The following is a 21,615-nucleotide window of genomic DNA, read 5'->3' as shown; positions in this document are numbered from 1 at the left end:
CTAAGATTCTGACAATTGAACCATGTAAAAAATAAATAAAATGTTAGAACAACAAAAATGTGTAAAAAATACTGTAAAAAAGCTGGGTTCTGCACAATTCCTTAACATAAAAAAAGATAAATAAAAAACTGACCCCAAACTGACCGGTAGTGTATGTTGTGACTTGCATAATTTTTTATTTTTAGAATTTTCTAATCAAGAGACTTAAATATTTTTTTTTTAATTGCTCATATTCTGTGAAGTACCTGCACTGTGATTAGAAAATCAACTTAAGTCAGAAGAGTAAAACTAACACTGCACTGACAAGAGTGTGTGCTTGTTTTAAGTATTACATATTGTTCAGTTTCACAAATAATGACTTTATTTTTTCACTTTGCAAATATTTAATGTATTTCCATTTATTTTATTTACAATTGCATGCCTCATTGAATACCGTGACTAAACTCTAAATTTGATTTCATGACTAAAAGAAGACATTTAGGGCCTTTAATTGTAGATGAGCAAATTTATCCTTTTTGTGACCTACAGAAACCATGACAGGAGAGATGCCTAGTGCATATCTATTTGTTGTCCTAATTTTCGTGGTTCACTGGCAGCAAGTGTGGGAGAGAAGTAGATAGTGTTGTTAGCACACTGAAGTGATTTGTCTCACCACACCGATGATGAAGAGAAACTGGAGGACACCATCTGGGTTAAACACTAGAAGAAGCAGCCAGTTAGAGGAATACCCCCTCTTCTACAACTGCCATCCAACACACTCACACACAGAGTTTCCCCCCTGACCCATTCCCCCATGGGATCTGTCGGACTGTCGAAGCACTAAAGCGTGCTCTGCAAAACCTCTCATGACTAGAACGAATGCAGTAGACACAATCTGGCAGTAGAAATTTTAATTGCTTCCTGTAGAGAAACTGAACAATAGCGAGAGCGGCTGCATGAATACTTAGATGGGGCTTTGACTTAATTTCCCATAAAAACCTGTTTGAAAACAACATGCACCTTCACTTTGGCATCTATTTTTGCTTATTTACACTATATCTATTTTTTTGGTTAAAAAAATGTAAGGATTTTAATTTATTTATTTAAAAGAAACATTTTTCGATTCATGAAAGATGCATTAAACATATAGTAATGTGAATTAAAGGGCCATGACACCCCCCAATTTCGGTTAAAGTCTACTTCAGAATTTTTTCAAAAAATGCATGATTAATGGGCGTGGAGCTCCGCGAGCATCGGGCAGGAGTGGGCGTGGCCAGCAGGGGAGAAGGGGAGCGAACAACTGTTGTTGTCAGTTAGCTCACAAACTGAGACACAAACCGTGAGACGCATGAGTTTATAGTTCACAAAGTTAAAATGCAAAGAAATAAACAGTAATTTAATGCCCTGCAACATTTGTTATTCGTAATTTCATATACACATAACCACAATTTATATCATTATAAAGATAAGTGTGTTCATGTAAACACTATAAGGATTCTCCCTCAATCCCCGTGTCTAAATTATAGATCTTGAATGCAGACTCAGTGCAGCAGGTCTTCTGACCTGTCAAATTTTAACCATTAGCCCTGCTGGTAATATAGAGGATTTAGGCAAACACAGCAGCACGGCGATGTGTCTGAATGTGAACGAACTCCTGATAAAAGTCAACGTCCGCCATTCTCTAATTCTCGTGCTGCTCTCCTGACAAAAATGCTAGCAGCACACACACAGCTTTGCTGTATGATCGGCCCTGACAGGATCGCGGGGAAAAAACATGCAACAAACCCAGTGGATCATGGAAACAAACACATACGAGCCTTCATGAACGGCTACGTGCCGTTGGTCTGTGTCTCACTCACAGCTTGCTTGAAACTGGCAGGTCTGCCTTCGGAAAGCACGTGCTCTCATGAATAATTAAGCAGTCGGCTCTTCTCATAGGATAAGAAAACTCTGCTATGAATAATAATGAGAAACCGACGCGTCATCATTGCACTTGCAGTACTGCGCTACGTCGCCGATTTTGATCCTGCCCCAAAAATTTTTTTAAACCCGGAAGCTGAAATTAGCTGACAAAAGCTCAAAATTATCCAGTTTTCCCCACAATTAAAGCTGACAGGTGCTAACATTGTCTTAACTGATGCTCAACACACACAAATCTGTTAATATAAAAAAAAAAGTTCTCCAGGGTGTCCTGAACCTTTAATGAGAATTTGATAGTCTTTAAGTTAAAACTTTTTAATTTTAAATAATGAAATGATAATCAATTAATCAATTGATTAACTGATCAATTAATTAAAACAGTTCTTTTGAACAATCCACTCACAAAAATGTTTGTTTCAACAAAAATATTGATGATGACGATGATGAGCCTTTATTTCTTACAACACTGTAACATGCAGCAAAACCAGAACCCTCCGACCATACACAAACATCACACATTTCAGAGGAAGAAAAAAGGAGGTAAAAAAAGACCCTCCCAGACTGATCTTAAAATAGAGCATTGTGAAATCAGGGCGAAAAAAATAAGCAGCACATATACTTTTTTCGAAACCAAAAATATGACAGACCCCAATCATTTAACTACAGTGACCAAAAGAGCTTAGCATGCAGCAATTTAAGAAAACACACCAATTTTCAGAAACTGCCAGTAATTTAAGAAAAGATTTTTTATCTGTTTGACAGCACACATGCTGTAAATCTTCACAACACAAACACATTTTTTTTTTACATGCGCTGCATTTTCTCAACACAAAAACAAGATGGACACTGCTATGCCACAGGGGTGGCACTAGGTGGGGAAATTAGAACTATTCTAAGGGCCCATGCTGTTTTGGGGCTTCCAGAGATACTGTAGGGGCTCACCAGAACATCCCACCACGCTAATCACTTTCGTCCGTGATACCCCCACCTACCCTCCCGCTTCACTTTCATCCACGAAACCCCCCACACACCCCCAAACCATACCTGTCAACTCTCCTGTTTTTTCCGGGATTCTCCCATATTTTACAGTTCTATCCCGCTATGATCCCGTAAAGGAATTTTCCCATATTTCACTCCCTATATTCAAACCATACCGCCGAACCACCAGGGGGCGCCCATTGATCTTAAATGAAAGTCTGTTCTGTGCTTTCGCTTTGTTTAGACATGAAAACACTTTGAAACAAACATAAAAACAGCGAGATTCTCTTCCTTTTCATTACAAGTGGCGTCTCCGCTTCATATGTAATCCTCAAAACAGTCATAGCGCTGCATGACTGTGAGCTGACATGTTCCAAAGTGATAAATAGATGCTGTTTCCCAAATGGATTCTGTATGCGTTATTTAAAGCAGAGTAAAAGTCTGGGTTTTGGGTGCGTATTTAAACAGGCATATACACATAATTAATAATATGGCCCCACTTTATATTAAGTGTCCTTAACTACTATGTACTTACATCAAAAAATAAATACAATGTACTTACTGTGTTTATAATGTATTTGAGAACACTTGTGCTTTTGAATTGGGATAGAGGTTGGGTTATGGACAGGTTTGGTGGCATGGGTAGGTTTAAGGGTGGGTTAAGGTGTAAGGGATGGTCAACAGTGTATTTACAAATTTAAATTACAAAAGTTATCTACAGATGTAAATACATACATGAATTTAATCAAGCATAAGTACAAAGTAAATGCAAGTATTTACACAATAAGTACATTGTAACAAACTATTAATTCCTGTGTAAGTACATATTAGTTAAGGCCACTTCATATAAAGTGGGACCAATAATATTAATATCTAAAGATGTTAATCTTGGTGGGTTTTTTTTTTTCCAAACACAGGTATTTTTGTCCTAAATGAGCATAAACTTTTAGGAAAGCAGTCGAATGCTTTCATTTTAATGTTAGATGTGTGCATTTTTAAAGTTAAACCTGTTATATAATGCAATCAAACGAAAAAAAAAATCTAAATAAATCAATTATTCGTTGCTCTTTAATCAGAATGTGTAAGTTACACAGTGAAGAAACGGCTAATGAGATTTGATACTATTTCATTATAACAGCTTTTAATTTTAATAAGCTGAACTGTTTGCTAATTTATTTTCTGCTAATGTATACTATCTATTTTTTTCTTTTGTAAATAATAATAATAAAACATAATACTGACCATTTAACTTTTTATTTACAAGAAACAGCTCCAAATGAGCATATTTAGTAATTTGGGAAATTTTTAAAGGGGGTCGGGGAATCCCTTATTATGGTGGGCATATGCCTTATTTTCACATCCCAATGTTGACAGGTATGCCCCAAACCCCTCTTGACTTTAATCTGTGACACCCATAAAGTGTTTTTATAGGGTATGGCGGACTTCTCCTGCGCCATGACTATTGCTCAGTGAAGTTATAAGTGATCATTAAAAGGGGAGGTTTTTTTAATGTTTATTTTAACATCCTGATTCCCTTGTCTTTTGTATTTTATTAGCCTAACCATAACCTAAATAGTTGGGTCTAAAAATGATTTTATTATATGTGTTTACAATAACAAAAAATATTTCAACTGAAATACTTAAAGAAGAACAGATAAATAACCTTTCACCGGATTTACCAGACTTTTACCGAGGTGTCGTGTCTCTTAAAAAGATCATCATATTCTGCAAATAAATCTTTTTGCTTGTACTGAAGGGAGTATTTTGATTACCAAAAAACATAATTAATAACCAGGTTTTGTCTTTGTTTTTTAGGTCCTATAAGACATATTTAAGAGGTTGAGCACAAACTGACTTTGTAATTAAACAAAATAAGCCTTTTGTCATTCTTAAAAATCTAAAAAATGTAGGCAAATACTATTTCTATTTTAATTAGAAAATTATAGTCCATAATCAGACTAAGACACAACAGAATAATCCATTTTGATTAACTTCCAGACTGAATATTAGGATTTTTCAGATGGCATTAAATCCTGTCTGGCCAGCGCACTTCAACTACAAATCCTGTAATTTTAAATTCTGGATGTTTGAATCCATTTGACCACAAAAGTGTTTGAACTTTGAGTAGTTCAAGTTCAAGTGCTGAAATCTCAAAATGTTTCAGACCCCATTCACGTCTATGTTTATAATTGTACAGTTGTCAACACATTGATAAAATTCATCTTAAAGGGACAATTCACTAATTCATTAGGATCACCAAGTTAAAAAATTGTCTTTAATGTTCTACTAAAAAAATGACACCCACATCTTTGATGGCCTGAGGGTAAGTGAAGGTTGTTAATGAACCATACATTTAAATTTTTGGTTGAACTATTCCTTTAATTCCAGGTGTAAACACAGCTTTAAATTATGTCAACTGATCCTGTGACAAGTAAAGAATAATAATAATAGAAAACAAGAAAAAGGAATGTATAAACAAACGCAGACAAAACAGCAGCTGCTACCGATATCTGCCATATAAGAATGTTACAGACCCCTTTAGCTAAAGCTGCAGATGAACATGATGATGCCTGTTTAATGTAGCTGATGTTCAGACATGTTATTAGTGCTGAGCAGTGCTGACAGAAGACTAGCCTTTTCAGATGTTTCAGAATGTACTCAATCAGCAGCTGATGAGGAATAAATACACTCACAAACACATCATATTTGCTGAAGAAAACACATACAAAACAAACAAAACTAAAGTGGAAGTATCTGTATGCAGGTCCAGGAGATAATATAATAATGATTAGGGCTTCAGGATACTGGGAAAATATGCAATATGAAATGTTGTTGTGATAATGACGTTTCTTATGATATGACCGACTACAATAAACTCCAAATTAAAACACAAACTGGTAATAGGTGCATCTTTCTGAGCTAATAAAATCTAACAAAAAGACATTTAGGGCATCACATAGGTGCAGTGGATAGCATGATCACAGCAAGAAGGTCATTGGTTCGAGCCCCGGCTGGGTCAATTCACATTTCTGTGCGGAGTTTGCATGTTCTCCCGTGTTTGCGTGGGTTTCCTCCAAGTGCTCTGGTTTCCCCCACAGTCCAAAGACATGCGAATTGAATAAACTAAATTGTCCGTAGTGTATGTGTGTGAATGCAAGAGTGTAAGGGTGTTTCCCAATGTTCAGTTGTGGCTGGAAGGGCATTAGCTATGTAAAATATATGCTGGATAAGTTGGCGGTTCATTCCGCTGTGGTAAGCCCAGATTAATAAAGGAACTAAGCCGAAAATAAAATGTATAAATGAAAAAGACATTTAGATTATAAAACACTACAAACGACTGACCTCTGTGAACTTTCTTATTCTTATTGGCTTTCATTTTCCTCTCGCTCCAGATTTTTGTGTTTATTTTCAGCTTTTGGTTCACCTAACAGCACCAAATGGAGAGGTGGGGATAAGACAGTAAAGGTCCAATCTAATTGGTCAGATTTGAACAAACAACCTATGCAACAAATGCTTGTGTCACACAGAGGCGCTCTTATGGGTAATGTGTGAAGCAAGAAAACAAAAAGATGGCTCACCTGACAAAGCACTTTGGCATGGGACAATAACTTTTTCAAGGTATACCACGGTTTGGAAAAGTCAAGGTTTTAAAACCATCAAAAGTTAACTGCTATTTATACTGTTCCAAATGTACGAGTAAGACTTTTTATAGAACGTTTGTTTTTTTTGTTTTTGTTTTTTTTGTTTTTAGTTTTTTAGGACAAAAGCATCTCCAGTAGAAAAGATATCTAAAGTTGTGGTTTTAAATTGTGAAAAAAAAAATCTGTTTTTGAAACTAATGAAGTCAATAAGTCAATAATTCATTTAGCCTGACATGTTTACTGTTCCAAAATATTTTATATGTCTCTCAAAATAAAATATATTGTGTACAAAAGAGAAAAAGTTTAAGTTTTTTTACCCAGACATTTAAAAAGAACTTATTTTAGAGCAGTAACCACAATACAGTGATATTTTATCCAAGGTTATAATACCGTCAGAATCTTATACCACCCCATGCCTAGTAGCACTATGGTGCAAAGGTACATTTATTTGCAGTAAAAAGTGTCCAATCCAAAAACTTTTAACTAAAGAAAAAAGTAGTAAAATATATACAAAATAAACAAACATCAAAACAAGAAATAAAGACAATAAAGTAACAAAATAAACATGTACACAAAATTCGCTATCCAGACTCTCAATACTTCAACCAACTATTGCGCCACTACTCTCACTCCGAACTCCTATGACTCCCATCCAAAACTAAGGTCGAGCTACTCCTTTATAGCAGCAAGACTCCACCCAAAGGGTTGGGTCAACAGACGATGCTAACTTCTATCGCCGATAGCTGATAGACAACACGATGCCGAGCCGGCATTGCGATCCTTGGCCCCGCATCCATCTCAGGAGCAACCTGCTTGCGAAAAAACATACACTTTTTACACTTGACTCTTTTACACTAATACGTCTGTTTTAAAATGGCATTTTAGAACAAAAACGATCTGCCTCCACACTGGCGTTTCACCTAGCATTTCTGAAAAGCCCTTTCTTCCACACTATACCATCAACGCACATCACATGACCACACACACACTACATGCGCATCTGAGCAGTCGGCGGGTGCTTTGAGTGCAAAACCCCAGAGAGCAGTGCACGTCGGACAGTTTATCAAGGATGTACCGCTGGATCGCGTCTCACTATAGTTGTTAAACATGGTTTTTAATTCATCTAGTCTCTATCTAACGATTCTTTGGTGTTTTGAATTTATCAGGTAACATGTCACAGCGTCAGTACAATGCTTCAATCCTTCGCTTTTACGCATGTACTAGGTAATTTAGTGAAAACATCAGTTACTGTTGGTTGGTTCCTCTTGGTCTTGCACCTTTTTTACCAACCAAGCTTGTTAACGCCATTATATTGACACAGATCACTCTGCCTATTCATGCAACAGTCATGCGGAAAAATTGATTGATAGGTGGTTATTTGTGTGAAACTTATTTTTATTTATTGATGATTTGGTTATGGGTAAAACGAACACTAAAGACCTTAATGGAGGAAAATTAATTAATGAATGATTAAAAGGCACCTAGGTTACCACTTTTTTCAGAATTAATATAAGTGTTTTGCGTCTCCAGAATGTGTATGCAAAGTTTCAGCTCAAATCGCCCACCAGATTTTTCATTATACCTTTTACAAGATTCTACTTCATTCATTTTTCCACCAGGGGGTTGTTTTGTAGTTCTGCGCCTTTAAGGCTAGTCCTCCCCGACTACTGTTTCTACGTGCCTTTCTGTGTGCCTTAATTTCCTCCCTTGGCTGCGTCAGACAACAGACATACTTAAAGGAAGATCTCATGTAGCGTTTGTGAGAAATACTACAGTGAGAACTTTACCAATGAGTATTTGTTGTGGAGATGCATCGATGAGAGACCGACACACACACAGACAGACAGAGCGCGTTTAGCTTTGCACTCTTTTTGCACGCAAATGTGACAGGATTCAGCTTAATCTCCACTGCTGTATGGATATCTGTTATGTTAATGTAAAAAATAAACCTGATTTAAGGTCCACAAACCAGGATTGAAGCGTCTTTTATAGTTGTTCTGACAAACGACTGTGCTGATGTGGTAAAGCTGAAGTAAATCGCTGTAATTCATTACACACATGCAATGTTTTAAAACATTTTAAACATGTGAAACCCACTCTTGATCACATTTGATGATTAACATAGATTTTGAGTGTGAATAAGCATGTATAGATGTTTCCCAGTGATGGGTTGCAGCTGGAAGGGCATCCGCTGCGTAAAACATATGCTGAATAAGTTGGCGGTTCATTCCGCTATGGCAACCCCAGATTAATAAAGGGACTAAGCCAAAAAAAGAATGAATGAATGAATGAATGCCCAACCCTATCCGCCCAGGCTGAATTAGTTTGAATATAAAACATTAAAACATAAATCATTCAGGTAAGTATCTCACATTCATACACACTTCACTTGTATTAAAAGATAAACTTCAAACACAAAACAATGAGTTTTCATTTTCACAGATCTTTAAAACCTCTATATACCCCTTCATATTCCCCCGAGACTCTTCACCCCCTCACATAAAACATATAGTTTCAAGTAGAACATGAAATTTATTTTTAAATGTTTTAAATTAGCAGGACATTAAACTATTTGGTAAAATTAATTAGTGAATGCATATTAACAATTTATTATTTATTTACCGTTATTTAATTATACATCCAACTATGATTAGATATTTTTACGAATATAAACACACTAACTATCCTATTTCCTAGTAATAACAACTGGCAACCCCCTGCAATTCCCGTCATGGCTCACTGATTGAAAAACACTGAACTACAGCGTTTGCACTCTTTGGGACCTTTCCCCCCATCTTGGAAAGTTGTGTTTTTGTTTTTAATGTGATGGGTCAAAGGGTCATGAGGTTAGGACAATACTAGCGGCACTCCTGCAGATAATGTAGTTTATTGTGTGGAGATCAGCACAGCTCTGCTCTCAGCAGGAAGTTGAGAGCTGTGATAAGTGAGCTCTGGAGGAGAACAGACAGTGGCATTGTGACCCGGCAGGTCACTGTACGCTCACATCAAAGCAGGAGGGAGTCACGCATCCAAACCATCCCTGTAATTACATGAGTGCTGAGAATTGCAGGAGCGCATGAGAAAATTACAATATGACATGATGAGCCCTTAAATTATAAGGATGAATGTGAATCAGATTTTGGTGAAACTTACAAACTTGCAACTTGGATGCAGACAGTATTGCTGTACATCCTAAATTGTAAATATCATTCATTTATTTTATTTTCGGCTTAGTCCCACTATTCATTAGGGGTCGCCACAGCGGAATGAACCACCAACTTATCCAGCATATGTTTTAAGCAGCAGATGGCCTTCCAGCTGCAACCCATCACTGGGAAATACCCATACACTCATTTACACACTACTTCACCTATAGCGCATGTCTTTGGACTTGTGGGGGAAACCCACGCCAACATGGGGAAAACATGCAAGCTCCACAAAGAGATGCCAACTGACATAGCCAGGGCTCGAACATTCTTGCTGTAAGGCTACCCACTGCGCTGCCATGAATAAATGTATATTATAGATAAAAATATAGCTTTAAAACATTTTGTTAATTTATTTTCAAATTTTAGGTTTCAATTAAAGTATTACTTAACACTTATCAATGGATTCTTTGTTTTATTTTGTTATTTGTGAAACTACAAATTGAAAATTAAAAAGTGAAAAACGGTTAATCTTTTTTTCCATTAAATTAAAATTAAATCAAAATGATTTTATACATTTATTTTAATGTGTTGAAAAACAAATCTCCAGTAATGTCTCCAGAATGCACAAAGTACATACAAACTCTTATATCATGTATTATTTAAATATAAATCAATGCTGCATTAGTATTGGTCCTTATATCCATATCATCTAACATTCATATGAATTCATTCCTAATGAAGCAGTAGGTTGTATAAATACGCATGAAGTCTTCAGTGTTGCTTAATGACTTAAGCAGATTTTCTTTTCTTTAAACGAATAAAAATAAATCAAATTATCTACTTCAAAATCTAAATTGTGCGTCCAACAGAAGAAGGGGGAACGAACTCAAGTTTCAGCTGAATTATGCAAGGCTCATTCAGAAAACGTAACCCTATATATGTTACTGGAGATCACAAATTATGTAGCCAGAGCTACATTTGGCTGCATTTCGTTTTTAAAAGGAACACTACGGGTTGGTATTATGGCGTTTCTTTCGTGCTTACCAGCTGACAACTTACCGATGTGTGGACGGCTTTTTCCGCTGTTACCAGTTTGTCTTGTAGCTCGACATGCATGTCAGTGGACGTGAGACGCAAAGAGGAGTTGACCGCGATGACAAGGTTTGAGTTCAGTGAAGAGCAATTCCAAAAAGCAGGTAAGACAAAACAGAATGCAAAAAATAAAATAAATAAAATAAAAGTAATAAACGATGAGAATCTGCTAAAATCTGAAACCAGGGTAAAAAAACAGCTGCTTTTGAAAACACTATTGGTTGGTCTGGGGAAGGTGGAGGGTAATCGGTAGGTTGGTCAGTCAGTCAGTCGAAATTTATGCAAGAACAGCAGGTGTTGATGGCACTCTTGAGATCTAGAGATCTGAAAAAGTCTCCACTTTTTTTTGCAAAAATTCACAAAAAAAATAAATAAATATAAAAAAAAAAGTAGCTCCTAGAGCACATTTTGCTCTTTCCAGAAGTGTATATGGGGTAATCGGAATGAGCCTGGATTGGAACTATCCATTTTAGGATGCAAACATTTTAGGGCAGATTATGTACATACACAAGTCACAATTACATCAAGTATCTTTCTGTTGATCACTACAGCAAATTTGAGCGAGCAGCTTTAACACAAGCAAAATCTGCAAACCTTTCTTTGACCATGATCCAAGCCTCGCGACTGCGCTGATTCCTATTGGCATGACTTGATTTGGCTTGTGAAATGTCAAAGAGCAAATATAAAAATGATCACACTTTTAGCATCAAAACATGTTACTCTATGTCATCAGAGATGCCTCCATGAGACAAAGTTCTTCCCATGTCTGTTTATTTGTCCATAAGATTTTAAGAATCTGCATTAGCACCCTGTAGGCACAGTGGGCATTGTGAAAGGGATCAGATGCTCTTTCTGATCTCCAAGCTGCTCAGGTCTCTCAGACATGCCACCCTAAGAGGGCAGATCCTCCAGAGCTGTGCTCAGCGCATGACCTTAACACCAGAGGAATGCCTGGGAATGAGCTCAGTAATTGCGAGTATGGCTTTACGAATCAATGAGCACTGATCAAATTAGGAAAAGCATTGTCTATCGACCACATAGCTGACTCCGGGGACCCTACTCTAGCAGAGCAGATTGTAAATAGAGCCCTCAACAGGGGTTCTGTCACGTAGCCACACAAGCACGTCATGTTTGGGTTTTAGAGGAGCAGTAAAATGGACTTGCACATAATCTGGCATTAGTAAACAGTGGAATAAAGGGTGTTAAGAAATAAATAAGGATAAGGTGCAAGATTCTTAAATCCTGATGCTTAAGACAGTTTTATTGAGGTTTAAAATTTATCAGGTTTATTTTAAAAAGATGAAGATTTGAAGGGAAGAACTAAACTAACTAAAATTAACAAATACTTTGAAATAATGTATTCAAAGCTAGCGCATTCCTTTAAACACAACCAGCTCTCAGTTGCTTAGAGGCCTTGCCAGATCAAGATAGTATTAATCTTCCTCTGGAGGAGAGACCTGTCACTGTACAGCTGCACTGTATGCCAAGACCTGAGATTAAGGAATTTTTAATCAAGTCATCACACCACAAGACGCCTGGAAGACATTTACCAAAGTCCCTTTAAGGCAAGTCACTCTGCGGCCATGTTTGAAGTGCAGCTCCTATCACTTTGAATGGGGGAACATCAAATTCCCCAAAGCTCTTTGTCAAGCTTATAATCATTTTCACAACAACAACCGTCCCTTACATTTTGTTTTTAAACTAATGTGCAAAACTATGGATCACGTTCATAACACCAACCTACTTCATGCTGTGTCAGGAGGACACAATCAGATGTCATCCTGTCAATAAAAATATGCAACTACCATAAGAATCAATAACCTACATATTAAACAATATAATTATCTGACTAATGCTGCATCTGTTCCCATTGTTCTTCTGAGATCATTTTCAACTTATACCTGGCGGCAATCTCCTCCCAAAATGAGAGTGATCTCTTTGTTTACAATTAGGTCAGACAGGAAAGACTCTTGTGTATGTTACAAACAGATAACACAACCAGAGAACATTTGTTTTCAAGTGAAGTTAGTTCGTTTAAAAGGTGAGATTTTAAGCTTTATGTAAAGATATTTCTCATGTCTGTGAGGCAAGAATTCACTGAGAATTAAGTATGTTTGCTGACCCCAGAGTGATCATAACAATTAAGTGGCAAATACTGTCCCCCTTTACTGTGGAAAAATCCTCAGTCTATAGTAACCAACGATTAGCTCCACTATTAGAAGGAAGGGCTTGCTTCACTAGAGCGTCAACTGTTGTATTTTTCCCCAGTCAAAACTATAATATGATATATAGCTGATATGTCTCTGAGATGTTTGTTAAAAAAATAGCATTAATTGTTTAATTCCTTAACTACTACTGTCAAGTTAAAGTAGGAGAGAGTTGAATTATGAATGGCACTGGTTGATGAACATTCTAATGTGCGTAGTTATTTCTAGGGGAAAAATACAGCAGTTCTATATCACTGTGCCAATAGACTCTTTACACAATTCCAGGTATCTCAGTAGTGGAAGTTGTCATAGTTGGGGAAACCTGGAGCACAGAGAATGGGAAAATACAACATTTTTTTTTTTTACAATCCTATTTGCTAAAATAATAAAAAGAAAAAAACCTCCACAATGGTGTTTTCACAGGGTAAGAGCAGGAATCCTAAAGGTAATTTCAATACCTTTTTAAGACTTTTTAAAGACCTTCTTAGGGCCTACTCACACTATGCCATCCGTACCGTGCCCAGGCCCGTTTCCCGGATCGTTTGAAAAGTGTGAGTGCGCTGAATCGGGCTCAAGCACGGTTCACTTGGCCGGCCCTGGCCCGGTTGGAAGAGGTGTGCCTGAGCGCGGATCACTTGGGCTTTGGCGCGGTACGCTTGTGTGTGAGTGCAAAACGCGCCAAAGCCCGAAACTGAAAGCGAGACGTGACTTTTAAGGGGTTGTTTCATATGGATTTATTAATCATTCTTACTGTTCAGTGATCGCAAACTGCCGTAGTTTATTAAAGACGCAAACTCCTCACAGCATGACAGCTGCGCGCCTTCAGCAGACCTCCTCATTCCTGCAGCACGAGAGCATTATGATTGTTTATGAGCGCCAAAAATGGCAGATCTGTTCAGAGAAATATCTGACTGGGTGTCACCGCATCCCTAAGAACTGTTTGGCGAAATATTTGACTGCAAGTCACTGCATATCAAACGACTGAAACAATATAAGTAGAGAAATTTCCACTGTGCTACTGGGTGAGAGCGTATGGCAAGCCGTTTTAGCATTTAAACCTTGTTCTGACTATCCATAAATATATCTAGAGATATCTAATTATATTTTGACTAGTCAAAATTATAATTCGACTAGTCAGATTGGAGATATCTGCAAATATATTATGACTGACTAGTCATATTCCTCCATTGACTTCCAATGAAAAATATTTGCAGATATCTCTAAATGAGTTTTGATTAGTCACAATTGTAATTAGAGATATCTCCAAATGAATTTTGACTAATCAAAAATCCAATTCAAGATATCTACAACTGTAATTCGACTATTAGTAAATTAATCAGAGATATCTTCAAATATATTTTTAAATATTTCTAAATATGACGAATTAAAGATATCTCCAAATGTATTATGACTAGTAAAAACTCAGTTAGAGATATCTCTAATTACAATTGTGACTAGTCAAAACTCATTTAGAGATATCTGCAAATATTTTTCAATGGAAGTCAATGGAGGAATATGACTAGTCACAATATATTTGCAGATAACTCCAATCTGATTTCTTACTAGTACATTGCAGATATCTCTATTGTCATTCTGAGTAGTGGAATTATAATTATGACTAGTCAAAATATAATTAGAGATATCTCTAAATATATTTATGGAGTCAGAACAAAGATTTAAATGCTAGAAAGGCTTGCCATAGAGAGCGCTTCTCACTGAAAAGAGCAGCAGCGATGACGTAAGCGTGCCGAGGCCCGATATGGTGTGAGCGCGGGCCGTCAGGGGAGACAGGAGGGGGGACAAGCGTGCTTTGGCCCGGTTCGAGGCAACTGTACCTAGTGTGAGTACGGCCTTAGAATATTTTAAGACCTCATCGCCACTTCAAGTTCTAATCAGTATCAAACCTTTCACTTAAACCAGGGGTGTCCAAACTTTTTGGGCCGAGTGCCAGATGCAAAAAAAACAAACGTTGTCGCGGGCCAAATTTTACATACATCACACAGACACGTGTATATATGTATATATATATATATATATATATATATATATATATATATATATATATATATATATATATATATATATATATATGTATATGTATATGTATATGTATATATATATATATATATATATATATATATATATGTATATGTATATGTATATGTATATGTATATGTATGTATATGTATATGTATATGTATATATATATATATATATATATATATATATATATGTATATGTATATGTATATATATATATATATATATATATATATATATATATATATATATATATATATATATATATATATATATATATATATGTATATGTATATATATATATATGTATGTATATGTATATGTATATGTATATGTATATATATATATATATATATATATATATATATATATATATATATATATATATATATATATATATATATATGTATTAGTTTTAGTAACTCATTTCTAATAACTGATTTATTTTATCTTTGCCATGATGACAGTAAATAATTTTGACTACATATTTTTAAGACACTTCTATACAGCTTAAAGTGACATTTACAGGCTTTACTAGGTTTATCAAGTTAACTAGTCAAGTTAAGTTAATTAGGCAAGTTATTTTATAACAATAGTTTGTTCTGAAGACTTAAGGGGCTAATAATTTTGACCTTAAAATGGTTCATAAAAAATTTTAAACCGCTTTTTATTCTAGCCGAAACAAAACAAAAGTCTTTCTTCAAAAGAAAAAAATTATTATCAGACATACTGTAAAAATGTCCTTGCTCTGTTAAACATCATTTGGGAAATATTTAAAAAAGAAGAAATAAATCAAAGAGGGGCTAATAATTCAGACTTCAACTGTGTGTAGACAGACAGACAGACAGACAGACAGACTGACAGATAGACAGATAGATAGATAGATAGATAGATAGATAGATAGATAGATAGATAGATAGATAGATAGATAGATAGATAGATAGATAGATAGATAGATAGATAGATAGATAGATAGATAGATCATAACAAAAACTGCTGCTTAGTTGAATGCATGTAATAGCGACACCCGGTGGTTATTTATTGAATAACGTTCATTTTTGTATAGCGGGCCAGATTCTATTGATATTTATAAAAAGCCTCGCGGGCCGCCACAAAACTGATTGCGGGCCGCAGATGGCCCGCGGGCCGTAGTTTGGACACGCCTGACTTAAACAGTTGTTAATAAACAGTTGTAGTTAAATAAATCATAATGGAGCACAAGCACACAACAGAACTCAGATGGGCTTGGAAGAAACAAAGCTTAAAAAAATAAATTAGGCGGTTGTTTAAACGACAGATTTAAGCCACAGTTTAAACTCTTCATACTCCAACTAAGATTACGCAAACTTCCATTTTCCCCTTTTGCCGCTTTTGCCAACAAACTGCGATTTCTGAATGCGCTGACGCTGGGATTTTTATGATTAGAAGCAAATCTATTTGTTGATGGTGTTTGCTCAATGTCATTTCACATTTTTGGCGGAAGTAGCAATTAGCAGCTTTTGCATCTGAAGTCTTCAAATATATTTATCCTTTTTTGGATTCAACACTTTAGGCAATGCAAAATTAAAGACCTCATAAACATGTGATTAAGACTTTTTAATCCCTTTTAAGGGCCTTCATTTTCTCATATTTAATTTATCAACTTTTAATACTTTATAGGACCCCGCGGACACCTGGTATCAAGACTTTAAGGAAAATATTGTTCAAGACTGATGACGACAGCCAAAGGAAGGAATAATGTCTAATTTAGTCTTAGCCCCTTGGACACTGCATTAGAAATGCCTCCATAAGCGGTAATTAGTTTTTTGTACTTTGAGGCAAAGATAATAAAATACATAAATTAATGCTCATAAATGTTCATACACTTTTTTTTAAAAATCAAGATATTAAAAATAGTCAAGGATTTAAGATTATTCTTGTGAAAAGAGTCCATTGATTTTAATGGTATTTAAAGCATACAACAGCAAAAGAACCAAACCATACAATAACACTGGCAAGCAAACAAGCACATCTAATGATTAGATCAAATGAATTACTATCAAAATACTAAAAGCAGTTTTTCTGACTCTGAAATTACATTTTATCATCTACAGATGATACGCTCTCTCTCTCAAACCTTTATTACCAGCTCTAAAAAAGGATATTATAAAACTTGAAGAGACTTCAACCATGCACACAGTTTTATAGACAAAACTGGACCAACAATTTGAAATAAAACAGATGAACAATGACTTCAGGTGTAAAAACCATAGTATAAGCACAGTAATTGACTTCGATCTGCTATTAAATTGAAACTGTAATTAAATCGTATAATAGTTTTTCATAACTTTCTGATTTACAATAATTAGACATTTTATCAGAGAGGTTTGCTTTCCTTGTCCTAAAAAAAAAGGCCTTTTCAATTTTCCCAGCTACTCAGTTGGGAACGGAAGTTATATCAGGAGGAAAGTCTTTAGTCATTAAACATCTCTACAATAAATACATAAAGATGTGTCTATGTACCCATGCATTTATATTAAACTCTATTCAAATCTATGTATTTGCATCAATGCACGTTTGCAAATGCATTTCTATGTAATGTCACAATTCAAGACATGCTGGGACTCCAACTTAAAATCAACTTTATTGAGCTGAAGTATCTGATGATCTATCTAAAAAAAAACTGTGTCCCATTTCAAACTCAACACTTTGCACACCACACTTTTGAAAACACATCTAATAAATCAATCAGCTAAAAAGGTAGTGCTGGTGTGCAGGTGGCCTGCTCATTTCAATAAACAAAGCAGGTGGTGAAATCCTGCCGTGTCACTCAAGCAAATGCACAAAACTCTGTTGTGATTTTTCAGTCAGTAAACATGAACTTGTTTGGATTTCTCTCAGAAGCATGAAGGGTGGATGAAAAGACACATTAGAAGGTTGAATCCAGATGGAAATTTGGTTACCTAGGTGAACGTGCCACTATTAGTGAAAACAGAAACCTGAGAGGACCATTATGAAGCAGGTTGTGCTTCAGCTCCGCGTAGAATCACACACACACCCTGATTGAATCAGATTTATATTAAGGAGGAACATAATTGAGCAGAATTCAGTTTTATTAAAAGGATGTGTAGATATGGGGGACTAAAACAATCTCTAAAAAGAGATTTTAGATTAGGTTATCATGCTGTTAGCAATGCAGATAAGGCATTATTAGCCTATCTTCACCTCAGAATATTTAACATGTGTTATCAACAGAAGCAAAAGTTGTTAGTAACATGTCTGAACATAAAGAGCTCAATTCAAGGAGAAAGCCTGTGGTAGCAGGTTAAGATAAGATCACAGAGAAATAAAGCCAGTTGCTAAATGTTTAGCAATTAACAACAAGCATTTCCAGGAAGTCTGCTGGAGTAAAAACAACATTCAGAACAACATGAATGCAAGGACGACTAAATATTTTGGTGCTAAATGTGTCCCCTGCTGAAGTTGATGAAGTTTTGTTAGCTGGATGTCTAGGGGGCTTATTTTTGGAGAGAGGAAAGTAGCTAACAGCTGCAAACAGAAAGCATAGCTTAAAAAAAAGCAGAGCCCAATTTAAACCTAGCAAGTACCTCCAAGCCCCAATATCGCTTAAATATACAGGAAAAGGCTGTCTAAAACAATAAATAAGAATAAAAACAGACAAACAGACTTTCCATTAATAAAACCAATTTCAAAACACCATATTGTGCTTCTTTTTCTGCTACGTTTAATAAAATTGGGACAATTCTGACTAAATCTGTTCTCAAAATGACAAATTGCTGATTCAGGTGATCCAGTTAAAGAGTCTGTAAAAAGTGATTTACCTAAATTTATAAACTAGTTCAAAATGTGTCTAAACTACAAGTTTCTTTCAGCTTGAGTGCCCATGGCCGATGCCATTTAAGTTGCTAATGCACTTATTACTTCTTTAAAAAGTACTTTTTACTTTCACTATTTAGTTACATTAAAATTGAAGTACATTTGTTTTGTATCTTAGATTTAAGTAAAATTGAAAAGGAGTACTTTAACAGGAGTATTGTTTAGAGATTAGTGTAGCTGTACTTTTATTCAAGTGCTTTTTTTGTACATACTCCTTCCACCACTGCAAATATCAAAAGGAGCAATTATAGATCTAACAACAAAAGAGGCAAAAAGTACACCCTTTAACTTCTGAAGCTATTGGAGCACTGTTACTGAAAGTGCATTCAGCAGTTTTGTGCCAATTCAAAAGGTTTCATATATTAAGCAAGACTATACTCAGTAACCTAACATAATTTCTCTTTGGTGATATGGCATGAGCCTCAGTGTTTCATTTAACCTTAAAAATATCATCATGTCAACAGCTGGGGTTCCATTCTGACATGAATAATATATTATCAATATTTGCAAGAAAATAAAAAATAGTGATACACCAATTTTAATTTTCTTGGCCAATTCTTATTCAATTGTTAGGCACTTGCAGATACAGATTTTTAGCAATTCCAGTTTTCTTTGTAAGAAAAATATAGAAATTTCAAAATGAAAAAAAGAAAATCACTACAGAATAATTTGAAATGACTTTTATAAGTGTATTATTTTATGTATTTATGAATTATTTATTGCCACATCAGCAACTTATGGCCATTTCATGGCAAGATGGATATACATAAAAATATTACATGATAAAAACTAATTTGTATTACAATAAAAAGTTACTTAGACAAATATGTAAAATATAAAAAACTTAAAATATATATATTCAAAGTTAAATATGATTTTTCAGTTCAATGTTTAAATGTATTATTTAAAAAAATAATAATAATGTGTGCCATCAATACAGAATAGTGAAATTTTTTTTTAAAGTCCAACCAGAGCATCTAAAAAAATTCCTAAATGTAAATTAGAGTGACTGAATGTAGTATTGGTAAGCTAGTAATCAACAGAAAACAAGGCCCCATCAGTGTTAAGATTATTGACCTGGTTGTAATGTTCGCCAAGTCAGTGTTTATTCTGCAAAGGCATTTCCATCTCCTATTACCACACAAGTCTACAACCACCTCAAGTAAGCATAAAAACTTTTGGTGAATAAAAGTAAGAAAGAATTTTATTAGCAATTTCCATCACTTGTACATCAATACAGGAATGCTAATGCTAACTAAAAAATTACTGTATGTATCGTTAATAAAATATAAGGTTTTGAAAAAAAAAAATAAGAAAAAAACAATTATTATACACAAATGTGCGCTTTCTTTTTTAATATTTCAGATTTAACCTCAATATCATCCTTTCTTAAAATTGTTTCATTCCTTTCATACAAGCCTGGCAGCATGTAACCAATGGATAGCTAAAGGTAGTGTGTATGCAGAGGATCTCGCTGACATTGACGGGTAACTCAAGCAGTCGGGCAGGCAGAGGTAGACACCTCCATCTGAAACCTGAGATCAGTGGTCAGTCAACCAACCTCACTGTCAGTTTGCAACAACAGAGACAGTCAAATGTGGGAGGTTAACTACATTAGTTTACATACACACACTGCCTAAATAATGGCTCATTTGCTACTTAGTAATCAAGAATGTCAATAATACCTTAGGAAACTCACAACTCAAGTTGCAGATCTTACTCAATGGCAGTTGCTCATCTTATGCAATATGAATTCTGCCATCACTGCATCCACAATTAGAAACTAAATAGATAGCTCACCATCCATTTGTACATTGTCAAAACAAAATTATATTTCAAAGGCCATACGTGAAGACAATATTGTTTTACAGAAATGTAGCTATGTACCAGCAACTGCTTAATAGGTCATGCTAACCAGCCAAACCTTGACCTACAACCTTTTCTTTTTGGGCTTGCAGTATACATGTGATCTAACTGCAGATTGGATGTTTGTCCATAGTAAACAACTACGAAATTCCAGCATGACTAGTCAAAAAGTATCTAAAAAAACATCTCAAAAGATGCAGATTTCCTCATATGCTGGGCACTTATTTGAACCGTTTACAAAAATATCACAAACCAAGAACTACTTAGCATTTACCTTTCATCAGTAAAGACCAGCGTTCCTTAGACCTGCCTGTTCCTGCCCAAAACCAGCTCAGTATTCATCAACGCTACCCAAGCATTCCACTGAGAGCTGAAATTTAGAGACATTATCTTTTCCTCACTTCAGTCAATCCACCAGTGAGAGATAGGAATCCTGTTATAAAACATTGATGGCCAAATTCACAATTCTTTGTTGTGACTGTACATTTCAGCAACATCAAAACTGCCAATACGAGCAGGGCTCATCAAGCAATACATTTGAATATATTGTGTAACACACTTGGAAGGGCAGCATGGTGGTTCAGTGGTTAGCACTTTTGCCTTACAGCAAGAAGGTCGCTGGTTCAAGTCCCAGCTGGGTCAGTTGGCATTTCTGTGTGGAGTTCATGTGGGTTTCCCCCGGGTGCTTCAGTTTCCCCCCCAGTCCAAACACATGTGCAATAGGGGAATTGAATAAACTAAATTGACCGTAGTGTATGTGCGTGAATGACTGTGTATGGGTGTTTCCCAGTACTGGGTTGCAGCAGGAAGGGCATCAGCTGCGTAAAACATATGCTGGATAAGTTGGTGGTTCATTCCGCTGTGGCGA

General features: G+C 35.6%; 1 protein-coding gene and 1 long non-coding RNA gene across 3 annotated transcripts in view; one reads left to right on the top strand and one right to left on the bottom strand.

Annotated features, from left to right (window-relative positions):
- The window catches only part of kank1a (KN motif and ankyrin repeat domains 1a), a 98,239-nt gene that overhangs the window by 64,846 nt on the left and 11,778 nt on the right, over window positions 1-21,615 (bottom strand). The window lies entirely within an intron of this gene.
- LOC147844350 (uncharacterized) lies at window positions 10,154-19,711 on the top strand. The gene is made up of 3 exons (XR_015491699.1): window positions 10,154-13,455; window positions 14,823-14,888; window positions 16,182-19,711. It is a non-coding gene; the product is annotated as an uncharacterized LOC147844350 (long non-coding RNA).

This window comes from Danio rerio, chromosome 5 (genome assembly GCF_052040795.2).
Source record: "Danio rerio strain M-AB ecotype USA chromosome 5, GRCz13ab, whole genome shotgun sequence".
In the NCBI taxonomy this organism is placed as follows: Eukaryota; Metazoa; Chordata; class Actinopteri; order Cypriniformes; family Danionidae; genus Danio; species Danio rerio.
Note: the sequence above shows the minus strand (reverse complement) of the source record. Positions and strands in the feature narration are given on the sequence as shown.